Genomic DNA, 12,173 nt, shown 5'->3' with positions numbered 1-12,173 from the left:
ATCTTAGCATGATCAAAAAAAAGGTGAAAATGGTAACTTGTGGGGCTTTTGTTTGTTTGGGTTTTGTTTTGTTTTTTTGGTGGGACTGGGGTTTGAACTTAAGGTTTCATGCTTGCAAAAGAGGCATTCTACCACTTGAGCCACACCTGATTATTTGGGAGATGGGTCTCAAAAACTATTTGCCTGGGCTGGCCTTGAACCTGGATCCTCCTAATCTCAGCCTCCCGAATAGCTAGGATTAGGGCTGTTAGCCACTGCCCCATCTTAAAATGGTAAAATTTTGTTGTGTGCATTTGACTACAGTATTTGGGGGATGGGAGTGGAATGGCATAACATTCATTTCTCCCAGTCCTAGAGGCTAGAAGTCTGAGGTCAGCAGATAGCATGGTCACTAACAGGTGAGGGCTGTCCTCGGGGTTCACAGACAGCTGCCTTCTCATTGTATCTTCACATAGTGGGGCCACAGCCATTAAAAAAAAAAAAAAGGAATGAAGTTCTCATATCTCATATGTGCTAGAACAGGAGTGAACTTTGAAAGCATTAAACTAAGGCCTGCGCCAGTGGCTCATGCCTGTAAAATCTTAGCTACTCAGGAGACAGAGATTAGGAGGATCGGGGTTCGAAGCCAGCAAGGGCAAATAGTTCGTGAGACCCTATCCCAGGAAAAAACCCATCACAAAAAAAGGGCTGGTAGAGTGACTCAAGGTGTAGGCCCTGAGTTCAAACCCCAGTACCGCAAAAAAAGCCAGCAAGCAAACATTAAGCTAAGCAAAATCCGCCTGCCACACAGGCCGGATATTGTTTGATCCCACTCACACAAAATATCCCGAATAGGCAAATTCCTAAAGCCAGAGAGAGCACAAGCTCCGGGGGCGGACCCGGAGGGTGGGAGGCAAATGGCTGTCCGGAGCCCGGCTGCGCCCCGCGCTCCCGCCGCTGGCGCCTTTGTCCCCAGCGTCCCCGCCTAACAAAGGGCTCGCCAGCCAGGCCGCCCTGCCCCGGCTCGCTGGTCACACCGGGATGTCCTCCCCTCTCTTGCCCCGTCCTCCACCATCTCGATTGACAAGCACAAATCTGCATTTCCGTCCCACGTAAAGCCACACGGCCACACACACACACACACACGCGTCACACGGTTGTGTGCTTTGTTTCCCAAAGCAGCGCGGTGGAGCAGGGGCCTCTGCGACTCGTCTCGCTCCTCCAGGACCGCGTGGGAACCCTAGTCCCAGCCCCACGCCGCGATGACTGGCGGTTCCGCCAGCGCACGGAGCGCCGCGTCCCCTCGGTTCCTTTGTTCCCGGGCAGTGCCACCAGACGCTGGGCCGCGGTGAATGCGCCCAGAACGCTCGCTCCAGCCCGCCAGCGGGTGGCCGGCTGCGGCTGGCATTGTCCCTGCGCCGGTGCCTGCCTGCCTTGCCACATGCATCGCCCAGCAGGGCCCCTCCACCCTCCTGGCTTCCCCCTTGCCATTAGCGCCTTCCCCCTGGCCTTCTCCCCAGCACGAATCTGCTTCTCCTGCACCCCCTTCGGCCTCCGTTCACCAGACCCCCCTCCCGATTTGATGTCCAAAGAAAAAAGAAAGATGAGCCCGCCACTGCCTCGTGTTATTGTCCTAACCTTCCATTCCCTACACAATGACAACTGTTTGTAATTATTGTGTCATTATGTACCCATGGCTCACAATCCAAAGGTGTGATAAAAGGGACAGGCTACAGGGCCCTGTCTGATAACCACTCTCCTCCCAACCCCCAAGGCCACCACCAGTGCCACTTTCCATTATAACTTTGTGTTTATACTTACAAGCTAGCACAAAAGGTACAGACTGCTCTGAAGTGCCACCCTTCCTGGAAGGCTCCCTGCTTCTTGGGGCTACTCACCACCCTGTCTTATCACCTACCTCTCTTCTCTGCAGAAGGGTACAACACCACCTTAAGCTGAGCTGGGTGGCTCATGCCTGTAATTCTAGCTATTTGAAAGGCAGAGATCTCATCAGATCTCCTGGGTTCAAGATATCTGGGTTCAAGGCCAGCCTGGGCAAATAGATCTCCAGACCCCATCTCCAAAATAACCAGAGCAAAATGGGCTGGAGGTGTGGCTCAAGCAATGGAGCACCTGCTTTGCAAGCCATGAGTTCAAATCCCAGTTCTACCAAAAACAAATTCCCCCAAACCCACCATTCCTAGTCCCTTCCAGCAAATTCTGTATCTACTCAGCTTGCAGGATCCTGACCTTTGTCCTATCTGATTCTCCACTCTCCTCCTTGCTCCTCTGACGACACCTTCTTTGGGCCTCATTTGTCAACCTGCCAGGCCACTGCAGTAGCTTCCTGGCTGTCCTCACAAGATCCCATTGATCCCTCCTCCTGCCACTGTCTGTTACCCAGTACAAACAGCAAACACTACTCCACGGAAGTGGCCCCTGGGTTTCAGGAGATGGATAAGGTTTACTGCATGGAAGGAGCACTGGCCCGGGTAAGCAGAGGCCAGAGTTAGAATCTGGACCCTGCCCTTTCCTCACATGGTACCACCTCAGCAAATTGCCCCACAACTCTGGTTTCCTTACCAGGTGACCTCCAAGACCCAGCAGGCCCTAGCCTTGAGAGGCTGTGTACATACAATTCCATCCTTCCCACCTTCCCTCTCCCACTCACTGCAGCTCTGGGAGGCCTTCTTACTCCGAATGTCCATCCTTGACGACCCAGCTTGTCCTCTAGTGGAAAGAATTACTCTGTCCTTGCAAAGTCACTGTCCTGAGCACCACTCTGCATCTCACCAATGTCACGGACCACTGTGCCTATGGAGCTGCCCAGACCTGTCCCATGACTGTCCACCTAAGTCACACCACACCTCCCACAGTGCTGTGCACATGGGAAGGACATGGTTTGAGGAGTCCCAAGACCAGGCCCAAGTGCTGCCTGTGACACTAAATAGCTGTGTTACCTTGAAAGTGGCACATAGCCGTTCTAACCTCAATTTCCCCAAATATCAAATAGAAATAATAACCTGTTCTACAGTGTGGTTGATTGATTAAATGAGACAGTGTTTATGAGGAAGTACTTTGTGAACTCTAAAGCTATTTACAGATATACATAACGATTGCAATATTACCCAGATACGGCAAGGGTGGTTAGCCTTTCCAAACAGAATTAAAAAAAAAAAGAAAAGTGGCGTGATGGTGCATACCTGTAATTCTGTAATTCCAGCCCTTGGGAGGGTGAGGCAAGACAATTGTGAATGCAAGGGCAGCCTGCCTCAAAAACCAAAGGGGAAGAGGGTTGGAAAAAGTGTGGAAAAATCAAAGGATTTTTTTCTTCTTGGGTACAGATCCAAAATTTGGGGGCTGAGGGGTTGGTGGAGTAGCTCAAGCAGTAGAGTGCCTGCCTAGCAAGCATGAAGCTGTGGGTTCAAATCCCAGTACTGCCAAAAAAAAAGGTATTTTGCTGGGCACTTGGTGGCTCATGCCTGTAATCCTAACTACTCAGGATCCTGACTCAGGTCAGGAGGATCATGGTTCAAAGCCAGACTGGGCTAATGGTTCTTAAGACCTTATCTCAAAAAAACCCATCACAAAAATAGGGCTGGTGGAGTAGCTCAAGGTGTAGGCCCTGAGTTCAAACTCCAGTACCGAAAAAAAAAATCAGTCGGGGGGGGGGGGGGGGTGCTGATTTTTTTTTTCTTTTTTAAATAGAGTCTCAGTATGTAGCCCGGTCTGGCCTTGAATTCAATCTTCCTGCCTCAGCCCCCTGAGTGCTATGATTACAGGCATGTACCACCATGCCTGGCTAGGAACTGATTTCTATTTATTCCTTTTAGACTAATTATGAGGTGATATTAAATATAATCGTAAAAGCTAGAAATAATCTAACTTTTGAACCACAAGGGACTGATTCAATTGTGGCTAAAAGGAATAATATGTTGTCATCAAAATTATATGTCTGAAGAATGTTGGGTGACATGAGAAAGCAGTCACAACAGTTCATAAAAACTATAGAAACAGGAAACTAAATAATGTTTGTATAGAGGCTTATGAAGTGAAGAGATGTTCCCCACCACTCTTCATAGCTTTTTATGAGGCCCCCAAATAGGGCGCCTAGTGTCAAAGAGCTTGGGAACATTCCAGGGCCAGAGTCACACAAATCACTCCCTCCCTGCTTCCCAAGAGCCAGGGAGTCAGGATGGATGAACCAGGAGCCTAGTGCCTCCAGGGAGGCCTCAGGCTGTTCCTCAGATACAGGGACAGACTTTGGCCTGCCTGTGTCTCCATGTCCCCACGGCCTGACATTCCAGGATCCTTCGCTTCACCCAACTGGATGTTGGGCCTCAGACAAATACAACCTTTCAGGTTGTGCTTTGGCACAGGGTCCAGAGAAGGTTTGTAGAAAGTGTCCTCTCTAGCCAAAAACCAGATCCAAGTACAAACACTGGAGAAGAAAACTTCAACAGAGGGCTGCGTAGGCCACATGGGAAGGCAGGAGTGGCCAGGCAATTGGGGAAGCAGAAGGGGAGAAGGCGGCCTTGATGCCGGCCATGGAAGGATGGGCATTTGGTAAACGCAGATTTGATGATCTGAACGAAGTCATGTGGTTATTATCTTGTACTTCATACTTCAGGGGAAGGGAAAGGAGACTTTTTTGTCTAAAGTATGTTTCCTTTTCATTCAAACTTTTAGCTGGGCATGGTGGTGCACTCCTGTGGTTCCAGCACTCAAGAGGCTGAGGCAGGACGATCATGGGTTTGAGGCCAACCTGGACTGCATAGTGAGACCCTGTCTCAAAAAACAAAAACAAACCTCATAGAGCTGGGAGTGTAGCTCAGTGATAGAGTGCTTGCCCAACTTGGTTAAGACCCTGGGTTTGGTCCCTAGCACTGCAAAAAAAAACCCAAAGCTGGGAGTGGTGTCACATGTCTGTAATCCCAGTACTTGGGAGACAGAGGAAGGAAGATCAAGAGTTTGAGACCAGCCTGGGCTACACAGTGAGGCCTTGCCTCAAAACAAAACAAAACAAAAAAACCACTAAACCAGACAGAACAAAAACCCATAAATACCTTTTCTGCAGGAAATGTTGAAATAACCATATGAAGAAAGATACTCAAGAGCCTGAGATCAGGAGGCTTGCAGTTCGAAGCCAGCCTGGGTAAATTATACCTTAATAAAGCTGGGAAGGGCCCAAGCACTGGTAATCCTAGCTACTCAGGAGGCAGAGAGCGGGAGGATCTTGGTTCAAAGCCAGTCTGGGCAAATAGCTCATAAGACCCTATCTTGAAAACCCCTTCACAAAAATAGGGCTGGTGGAGTGGCTCAAGGTGAAGGCCCTGAATTCAAGCCCCAGTACCAAAAAAGAAAGAAAGAAAGAAAAAAAGCTGGGGGTGGGGTGGTGGTGAATCACAACTAGTATGATAAAATTTCAAGCCAGTAGTGGGTCTGCAGGTGTTTGCTACTCTTTGAAGCATTTCATTATAAACATTTTACTTAAAAAGTAGAAGAGAGCCAGGCACCAGTGGCTCATGCCTGTAATCCTAGCTACTCAGGAGGCACAGATCAGGAGGATCAAGGTTTGAGGCCAGCATGGGCAAATAGTTTGAGAGATGCTATCTTGGAAAAATCCTTTACAAAAAAGGGATGGTGGAGTAGCTCAAGGCATAGGCCCTGAGTTCAAACCCCAGTACTGCCAAAAACAAAGCTCCTTTGCTTTTGTCTCAAAGTTCTTTCTCCACCTTGGTTCAACAGTCCCCTGTCACCATCTCTCTGCCCCCAAGTCACCATTCCCAACCTTCCTCCTCCTGCCTTTACCTGTCAACCAAAGAAGATGAACTCCCAGAGGAGGCACCAGGCTTCTAGACCCCAAAATAGCCCAAGGTCAAGTCCCTTTGCTAGCAAATTTAGTAATGAATGAATTAATTTTACTTCTTGCACAAAGAGACCCTCCCATACCTACTGTTGGGCTGCCAGGAGGTTTTGCAAGTTTTCACCCCAGGATTGCTTCCTAGAGATAAAGCATTTGAAGAGGAATCACTGAATCAAGGCTGCTAGTGTGTACTGCCAACTTTTCTCCAGTTTATCTAATTATACTCACACCAGCTGTCTGTGATGCCTTTTATAGTCTTAGATCTTTGACAAAGCTGGGCATTTAAACTCCATTGGGAGGTGAAAAAATTTTATCTTACTTTAACTGACATTATTGTTGTTTAAAAACTATTTCTTTTTTTTTTTTTTTAAATATTTGTCTCTACCCTTTTTCTTCTGTTGTGATGTTAGATTTTTCTCTTGATTTGCAATCATTATTTTAATACTAAGGACACGGTTTTTTTGACTGGGGATATAGCTCTGTGGTATAGCACTTGCCAGGCATGAGCAACCCCTGAGCCCCTTCCCCAGTACTATAGGGGTTGGGGGGTGGGGAGGAATACATTTTGAATTGTGTATGAATAAGCATTTTGTTTTGATCAATTTCTCAATTCTTTCAATACAGGAAATTTAGAAATATTTACAAAATCAAGTTTCTAGCTTTTTTTCTTTGGTAGTAGGCTTTGGTTTCACATTTCCAGGTGTCAAGTTTTAAATAGCAGCCATGCTTGTTCCTGACAGCTGGGCCTAATATTAATCAGAGAGGGTTATAGGGTTATAGATATCAGACATTCTTAGTTCACCTAGCCTGTGCCTTTCAGACTTCTCTTTATTGTGACTTATGGCAAAAGAGAAACAAAAATTTATGTTGCAAACCAGTACATGCAAAAAAATTACTGACAAATATTCCGTTGTGGGACTGGAGGCATGGCTCAAGTGGTAGAGTGTCTGCAAAGCCCTGAGTTCAAACCCCAGTACCACAAAAAAAAAAAAAAATTCTGTTCAGTTCTATTTAATTTAGAGAAAAGGAGGAAGAAGAAGTTTGGTGGCAGTGGCTCACGCCTGTAATCCTAGCTACTCAGGAGACAGAAATCAGGAAGATTGGGGTTTGAGGCCAAGCAAATAGTTCTTGAGACCTATCTCGTAAAAACCATCACACACAAAAAAAGAAACTGGTGGAGTTTCAACGCCCGCCCCCCCCCCACCCCCCCCCCGCCCCCCCGCTCCTCCCCCAAAAAAGAAATACTCTACACAAAACGAGACTGGCAGAGTGGCAAATTGTAAGGCCCTGAGTTTAAAAAACCTCAGTACTGCCAAAAAAAAAAAAAAAAAAAAAAAGGGGCTAGCAGCCTAGCTCAATGGTTGAACATGCATGAGACTCTGGGTTCAGTCCCCAGCACACACACAAAAAAAACGTTGTTCTGACCCAGTAAATTGATTTACCAACCCATCAAGAGAATCTTAACAGCCAGTTTAAAAAACCCAGAAAGACTGTGAAGAGGCTGATTTTCTGTCTCCAAACTTTCCTGCACCCCCACCCCTGCAGGCAGTCATAAATCCATAGAGGAACACCATGGATTTGTGTGTGGGCACTCAGGCTGAACTAAGCTTTGACTGACAGCTAACAGGCAAGAGCCCAGACTGGTTTTGAATTTCACCTCTGAGGTTTCACATAGGGTTCGGTCTTGATACACAGGCCTGAAACCCTCATTCGAACTGTGCTCACTTTAAAGCAGTCCTAGAAACCTCCTCTTGTCCACTGTGTAATCTGGGACTTGGCAACAAATGGTCACCAGGATCTGCTCCAGCTCAGCTGTTCTTGCAAACAGAGCCCAAGAAAAGAGTGACTACTTTGTTGAGAGAAAGTAACCTGATGCATTCTGTCAGCAGGCATGGGGACTGGCATGGAGAAGCCACCCCTGCCTTTTAAGGGGGGGGGCCACACATTAGGTAACTTACTCTGAAAAAGTGACCAACGACATAAAGAAAATAAAGAAGTGATAAGGACTTAGAAAGTCCTAAAAGATACGGAAACCTAGAATTTGAGGCCTGAAGACCTGAATTAAAAAATCTATTATTTCTGGGATCTCCAAACTTTCTTTTCTGGGCCAAGTCAAAACTCCTCCATGTCCCATTTTTCCCATCCATAAATGGTTATAATGTCACCAGCTTTCTCAGGATCAGGGAGAAATGCAATTAACATCCATAGCAGCAAGGTTCTGGGCCATGGTAGCTGCTGCTGCTGATCTGTAGAGAGGCCTTCCTGACTTTGAAAAGCTGGCAAGCTGGGGTGTGGTAGTTCAAATCTGTAATCCCAGCACCCAGGAGGCTGAGGCAGGAGGATCACAAGATCAAGGCCAGCCTGGGCTATAATAGTCAGACTCTGCCAGAAACAAAAAACAAGAAGGAAGGAAGGCAAGGAGGGAGGGAGGGAGAGAGGGAGGGAGGGAGGATGGACAGCAGGATAATTGCCCACTGAGTTTGAATATTGACATGTGCCTACAGTTTAACTCCACTTAGAGCCCATATGATAGTCTTAAAGGACTTTAGACTTTAGGCCCGGGTTACAACTTATTAGGACTGGCTGTGCGTGAACATGTTTCTATGCAGATACACCAAGTCAAATGCGTGACATACAATTCTATTTTCTTTCTTTAGAGATCCTGGACAGCTAGCACAACCTGGCTCCCAGGCATCTGAACTTTCTAGTTGCGTCTTCATTCTGCCCTCACCCACTAACCTCCAAGGGTGCCCTTGGGAGACAAACCCTAGGGCAGCCACCTTGGTGTAGCTGACATGGGTTTTAATAATTCAGGGACACAATGAGGTCAACATTGCAGATATGTTGGCCAAGTTCGGAACCCCTGATAATGAGGAAACTATGACTGGAGCAACTTGAAATTCAGGCTGAACTTCTCCAGAAGTCCCCTTGAGTGACAGGGCACTCCTGTTGCCTTTTCCCCTCCCCTGCTGGGGACACTCCTAGGGATATTACCTGGCCCACAAGGGACTTCCCTCTCTCAAAAGAGCCGCACCATGGGACTGTGTCTGGGAGCCAGGACACCTGCTTCCCTAGGCAGAGTGACCACAGGCTGCAGACACCTGACCCACCCCAGCAAACCAGATCCTCTCTCCTGGGAATCTGAAACCCCGAACAGAGAGTCTCCACGCCTGGCAAGCATGGGGCAAAGTCACATGAGCTTCTGTGTTTTGAAAGAAGGTCCCCAAGCTGTCCTGGCTCTTGCCTGTCTGTGGTTTGTTAGCTCTTCCTTTGGAGACTTGAGCCAGGACATTCCGCTTCCAACAAAGTCCTGTTTGGGTTAGGTGGTCAGAGGGTTGGGAGGACTCAAAAACCAAACAAAAAACCAAACCCAAACCAAACCAAGCCAGACAAAAAGCTATTCTAAGCATTTCAGTATGCAAAGAGTGGAGGCATGGCATGGAAAGTGCTGGGATTTTGGGGGGCGTCTTCTTTCTTTCTTTCCTTCCTTCCTTCCTTCCTTCCTTCCTTCCTTCCTTCCTTCCTTCCTTCCTTCCTTTCTTCCTTCCTCCCTCCCTCCCTCCCTCCCTCCCTTCCCTTTCATCTTTCTTAAACTCTCTTCATACCTGAAGTAGTTTTGTTTTGTTATTTATTTATTTATTTATTTATTTATTTATTTTGGTGGTATTGGGGTTTGAACTCAGTCAGGGCCTTCACCTTGAGCCACTCCACCAGCCCTATTTTTGTGAAGGGTTTTTTGAGATAAGGGCTCACAGAACTATTTGCCCAGGCTGGCTTTGAACCTTGATTGACCCTCCTGATCTCTGCCTCCTGAGTAGCTAGGATTATAGGTGTGAGCCACCAGCACCCAGCAACATTAGGGTTCTTAAAATATCACTGCATTTGAATATTTTACTGAATCAGGAATCCTCTCTTCTCCATTTTCCCTAAGAATTAAAGATTTTAGGCCAGAAGCAGTGGCTCACGCTTGTAATCCCAGCTACTCAGGATTGAGGATTGAGGTTTGAGGACAGGCTGGGCAGGAAGATAACAAGAACCAATCTCAACCAGTAAGCTGGACACGATAGCACCGCCTGTCATCCCAACTATGCAGAAAGTACGCATAGGAGGATAAAGTTCCTGGGCAAAAATGCGAGACCCTACCTTAAAAATAACTAAAGCAGAAAGGGCTGGAGGTGTGCTCAAATGGTGGATAACCTGACTAGCAAGCACGACATCCTGGGTTCAACCCCTAGTACCACCACCAAAAAAAAAAAGGTCTTAATATTTTCCTACATAAATGGGTTATTTACTTTATCAACTTAAAATTTCACCAGGCATCAGTGGCTCATGCCTATAATCCTAGCTACTTAGGAAGCAGCGATCAGGAGGATGGCAGTTCAAGGCCAGCCCAGACAAAGAGTTCGTTAGACCCTATCTCAAGGGCTGGTAGAGTGGCCCAAGTGGTAGTGCACCTGCCAGCAAGTGTGAGGCCCTGAGTTCAATCGTACTCCAGTACTGCCAAGAGGAAAAAAAAAAAAGAATGCTTACAAATCATTAAGCACACTCCCCCCACACTGCTGGAACTAGAACCCAGGGCCTCACACACACCCGGCAAGCCTGCCCCTTAGCTATTCGTGTGCAGGTCAGTGGCAGTAAGTACGTTCACACTGTTGTACAACCACAGCGCCGTCTTGTTTTAGTGTGATTCCAAACATTTAATGACATTGTAATTTAACTTTCACGCTCTATGAAAAATTATCACATGGCTACAAAACGTCGAAACCTTTTTTCAGACCACCTGTCCATTTTGGAAACCATACTAGCTGTGAACTAGGTCAAGTTCTTTTAGCTCTGCCCTAGGGAACGGTTCTCAGAAGTTAGCGCTAGAAGAGAGGTTAGGAAGTTAGACGTCAGAACTTTACTGAGTAGGTAAGGGAAGGTGGGAGAAATGACCCAAACATTGTATGCACATATGAATTAAAAAAAAAAAAAAAAGAACGTTATTGAGCTTGTGAGCCAGGAACTGGAATGGGAGTTGGAGGAAGGAACAGCCAGACGTGGCCAAGCCACCTCTTTCCTCACAGAGTTCATGACTGTCCTGAGGCAAAGGCAGACATGGAAATAGGACCATAGGGGATGGTCCTATTTTTTTCCCAAAAAAAGCCCCCCAAAATTCAAACCCATCACAACAGGGATACCCTGACACTCTCAGCAGGCCTGGGAGCAGGAGACAGAGACAGATCTCCATGAAATGACACTAAATATGTAGCCTCAAATTTTTTTAAAAGACATATTATTGCTTTACAGCCCCGGCTGGCTTGGAGCTCTTGATCCTCCTGCCTCAGCCTCTGGAAAACTGGGACTACAAAAATGAAGCACCATGCTTGGCTTTGGACCAGATTTTGAAGGGCTTCAAATGCCACAGACAACAGTTTAAATTTTCAGTGGCGTGGAAGTGGGCGTGGGGTGAGATGTGTTCTAGAGCCAGTGCTAGAAGCAATGCAGAAAGACAGTGGGTGGAAGGGGTGCAGGACAGAGCTCAGAGAGAGGCTGGGGGACCCAGAGGCTTTAGAATCATTAAATGTCTTTTAAAATCACACAGTGACAGAGCCAGCTCCCTAGCCCAGTTCTAGGTTTGTTTGGTTTTTTTTTCGATCCTCCTGATTTTTGCCTTCAGTGGTTCACACATGTCTCCAGGTTTTTCTAAGTGACTGCCATAAGATGTCTTTTTCAAAACTTTACAATAAACTGGGTGCCAATGGCTCATGCCTATAATCCTAGATACTTGGGAGGCTGAGATTGGGAGGACTGTGGTTTGAGGCCAGCCAGGGCAAATAGTTTGCAAGACCCCATTTCAAAAATAACCAGAGTAAAATGAACTAGAGGCATGGCTCAAATGATAGAGTACCTGCATTGCAGGTGTAAACCCTGAGTTTAAGTCCCAGTCCAGTTGAAAAACAAAACTTTGCAACAATATTTCCTTCCAAGGAAGACTCCCACCCATCAGTGTCAAATTATGACAGGTGTCTGAACTCCTTTTGCTGAAAAACACTGACTTCTTACTTGGGCCTACAAATTAACTAAAAGCAGGAGAAAAGCTTGCCATTTTCTTGTCTTTGCCATTCACCTTACAGCTACCTTGGAATCCAGGAAGGACAGGACTGACTGATAACAAAGAGGGATGCAAGAAACTGGCCCCAGCATAGGAATAGCTAAGCCTCTTCAGGACAGACAAGGACTTGCTTATCCTGACCAGATTGCTCTCAAGTGAGGACAGTGATAACTTCTCCAGAACCCCTCCCAAAACAGGGACTGAGAGAATGGCCAACTAGGCCATAGTTCTCAT

Source organism: Castor canadensis, chromosome 12 (assembly GCF_047511655.1).
Source record: "Castor canadensis chromosome 12, mCasCan1.hap1v2, whole genome shotgun sequence".
Taxonomy (NCBI): Eukaryota; Metazoa; Chordata; class Mammalia; order Rodentia; family Castoridae; genus Castor; species Castor canadensis.
The sequence above is the reverse complement of the archived record's forward strand: the minus strand, read 5'-3'. Positions refer to the sequence as shown.